Below are 4,035 nucleotides of genomic sequence, written 5' to 3'. Positions count from 1 at the left end.
GCGATGGGAAAGAAAGCTGATGACAGTCGAATCCGAATTAAGTTGACAGTCGCTAACAATAACAAGTACATTCACTTTTCAGTGACAAATATTCGACGCATCAATCAGGATTAAAGTCGTCCCATCTGTGCAATCATGAGAGAGAAGCCGCCGTTCACCCTGAATGTTCTATAAATACCAAAGGCATCCTTCAGAAAAGAGGTTCACCATTCCACGAGTTAGAAAATTCAACTATTCGGATCGCACATCTTTGTTCATAGTTTTCCTTTCATTTTAAGGCGGAGAAAGAGAGGAGTGGTAACGGCGGAGATCGCTCAGGGCAACTCGAGAGAGAACCTTGGGGCATAGAAGCAGAGAGCGAGCCGACCCTCGCGAGAGCGAGTTTATCTTTCGAACACAAGTAGAAAATCAGTGTAAAAGCCTGGACATCAAGAGATTGCTACAGGATCTTTATTCTATACTTACATTGTCATTTTGTACTTCATCTTTATATTTATACAATGGAAATCCTATTTCTACATCTGTTCACTTTCTTAGCTTGCATGAGTAGCTAAACCAATCGAATGGGTTGAGAAGAACCAAGCTAACATAACCTAGGAAGTTCATTGCTTACGATTATCTTGTGTTATGTTGTGCCAAATGCCCCTTTAGAGCTACTCGAGAGAGAGTCTGAAGAAAGAACCTAGACTCGAAAGAGCAAGATTAGAACTGCATAAACAAGAGATAGGGACTTAGAGATAAGCTCTGTTTGTCAACCTGCATCGCATGCATCCTAGAGATAGGAATGATATTATGTGGTCGCCTTATTTGTGTGTGTGTTATTCTGTCATCGCATAAATAAAAATAGAGGCTTATGTGTAGGTCTTATAGACTTATCGCATATATCGCATGCGTTCTAGCATTAGAAGTCATAGCATTCGCATTGAGAGATAGTTTACTATTGTATGCATGTTGCATGATCGCAAAGCATGAACGCATCCTAGGAAGTGTTAGCCGAAACCCTTCTCAACCCATTCACCGCATACTCATCATATCTTACCAACTCTTTTTAAACTCCGCCGCATTTGTTATTTTTTTTATCATCGCAAACAACAACCTCAACAACTATTTATTTATTTGGTTATCGCAAGGTTTTCCTAAAAATTACCGATGCAACCTGTTTTCACAAGTCCCTGAGTTCGACCTTGGACTTACCAAGAAACTCAGTGGAGTTTACACTTAGATTCTGCTGAGGAAACTTGAGTGCTCAACGTAAATTCACCATCGCATATCATCCATAATTTCACTTTATAAAAAAAAGCATTAAGTTTTTGGCTCCGTTGTCAGGGACTTCAGCAAAATAGTGTGCTAATGGTAATTTTTCTGATTTCTTTGCAGACTCTCAATCTCTGGCAAATTACGACTCAAAGATTCAGAGAGCGTTTAGATGGAGACTGAGAGACCGCCAACAACAACCACAATCAGATAAAGAAGAGATGGCGGAGCAGCCTAGAAACGGAGCACCAAATGATAACAATGTCATGGCGAATCTAATCCTGCTGACAAAAGATCGCAATAGGCCCATTAGGGACTATGCATCGCCAAACCTCTATGATTTCTCACCAGGAATCATGAGGCCTGCCCTCGACGAAAGCCGACGGTGATGCTGCAGATGATCCAGACTACAGAAAAATTCGGAGGAAGGTGTGGTGAAGACCCGCACGCCCACCTCCGAAGCTTTATTGTAATCTGCAATACTTTTTTGTTCTCGAACATCTCTTCAGAAAAAGTTCGACTAACTTTGTTTCCATTTTCTCTCTGTGATCAGGCTAGAAAATGGGTGTATTCTCTCAAACCGGGAGAGATCACTTTTTGGGAACAAGTCGTGGAGAAGTTTATGAAGAAATATTTTCCACCTGTTGAGAATGCCAGACAAAGGAAACTCATTACAAATTTTGAACAAGACATGGACGAATCACTCAGCGATGCTTGGGCGAGGTTTAAAAGATTGGTCAGGGATTGCCCACACAATGGTTTGCCAGACTGCCTTCAGATGGAAATTTTTTATCATGGTTTGAATCCCGCTTCGTAGACCACTACTAATGCGGCAGCCACTGGTGGTCTGCTTGATAAAATGTATGATAAGGCAAAGAATATCTTGGATCGCATCTCTAAGAACCACGAAGATTGGAGAGAGTATGACCAGAGATTGAGAATCAAAGACAATGATGCAAGTAATGGTGCTATTGCTTCACTACAAAATCAGATGACCGAAATGATGAACTTAATCCAGAGAATTGCGATCAGCAGCCAACACCACAAAATGGGCAAATCAATGCAATCAGTCAAAACACCACAAGGTGTGCGACTTCCGGTGATGGGCACGCGATGGAAGATTGCCCACAAAATCCACAATCTATTTACTTTGTAAAAAATAATCCCTTTTCGAATACCTATAACCTCGGGTGGCGAAACCACCCCAATTTTGCTTGGAAGAATCAACAACAGAATTTCCATCCCGTGGTGTAGAAAGAAGGGCCACCAGAATTTTTCCCACGCAACAACGGTTAGACAAGAAATCAAGCAAGTAGCTCACAACCACCACAATCCTCTTCTCTGGAAAGCCTATTAAAGCAATACATAGAGAAAAACGAAACTGTGCTTCAAAGTCAAGCTACGTCCATCCACAATCTAGAATTACAGATGGGCCAGATTGCGAGTGTGCTAAAGACTAGACCGCAAGAGGTTTTTCCGATTTCAACAAAACACCCATGCAACCTGGGGGGATCAGGTAAAGAGCAATGTCAGGTTGTGACATTGCGAAGTGGGAAGACTGTGGAGGGAGAAAAGAAGGAGCTTAGTCGGACATCTCCCATTGCGGAAGATTCTGAAGTTGCAGTGACGCAAGAAGAAGAAAGAGAAAAAGAAGCAGTAGAACTAGAGGTTGCATCGACCTCAAAGCCAACTGAGACAGGGACCGTGAAAGTGTAATTACCCTTTTTCCTGCAGAGACTAAGGAAGAAAAAGAACGAAGAGGTACAGTACCAACGCTTTTTGTCTATGTTAAAACAATTACATATTAATATTCCATTCAGTGAAGCGATTGAGGAAATGCTTGCCTACGCAAAATTTCTGAAGGATGTGGTAACTAAAAAGAAGAGAGCTGGTAAGTTTCCCATAGTGGTGCTAACTCAAAGTTCAAAATCAATCATTCCACCGAAGATGAGCGATCCTAGGAGCTTTACTATACCTTGCTCCATAGAAGGACTGTACATCGGGCAAGTCCTGTGTGACCTTGGAGCCAGCATAAATTTGATGCCTCATCAATCTTTAGGTAGCTAAATGTGGGGCAACTTATGCTCACAACGGTGACTCTCCAACTGGCAGATAGATCTTTGGTTCATCTAAAGGGAAAGGTGAAAGATGTGTTGATAACCATTGACAAATTTATCCTACCAGCCGACTTCATCATTTTGGACTACGAGGCTAACAAAGATGTGCCCATCATTCTAGGGCGACCATTTTTATCAAAAGGTCATGCTCAGATTGTTGTGCATAAAGAAGAGATCACTTTGAGCATCAATGGACAGAAGCTCAAGTTCAATATAATTCGTGCCATGAAGTTTCCGTATAAAGAAGACCTGCATGACTCAGATGATGACCAGAATTTGATTGAGGAAGAAAAGTTTGATGAAGAGAATGAAGAAGAGGATGCCAGCGCATCTGTTGCTGCCCATAATGCGATCATAACAAAAACAAACAAGGAAGAAGAAATGATCGCAAATCAAGAAGAAGAGCCAACAGAAAAAGAAGAAAGAAAAACAACGCAACCTCCCTAGTAGGACCAGAAACATTTAAAGTACGCATTTTTGGGGAAGAATGATAAGCTTCTAGTTATCATTTCCTCTAAGCTCAACGAAGACTAGGAGAATGCATTGATGAGCATTCTAAGGAAACATGTGCGAGCAATTGGTTGGACGCTCATTGACATTAGAGGAATTAGCCCAACGTATTGTATGCACCGCATTCGTCTTGAAGAGGACCACAAAGCAACAA

General features: G+C 41.6%; 1 non-coding gene across 1 annotated transcript; it reads right to left on the bottom strand.

Moving 5' to 3' along the window:
- Nucleotides 1-1,909: 1,909 nt before the first annotated feature.
- On the bottom strand, nt 1,910-2,016 carry LOC120068620 (small nucleolar RNA R71). Its single transcript, XR_005479258.1, has one exon. It is a non-coding gene; the product is annotated as a small nucleolar RNA R71 (small nucleolar RNA).
- Between the last annotated feature and the right edge of the window lie 2,019 nt (nt 2,017-4,035).

The sequence above is a fragment of the Benincasa hispida genome, chromosome 12 (assembly GCF_027475165.1).
Source record: "Benincasa hispida cultivar pf3 chromosome 12, pf3_genome.v1.1, whole genome shotgun sequence".
NCBI lineage: Eukaryota > Viridiplantae > Streptophyta > Magnoliopsida > Cucurbitales > Cucurbitaceae > Benincasa > Benincasa hispida.
Note: the sequence above shows the minus strand (reverse complement) of the source record. Positions and strands in the feature narration are given on the sequence as shown.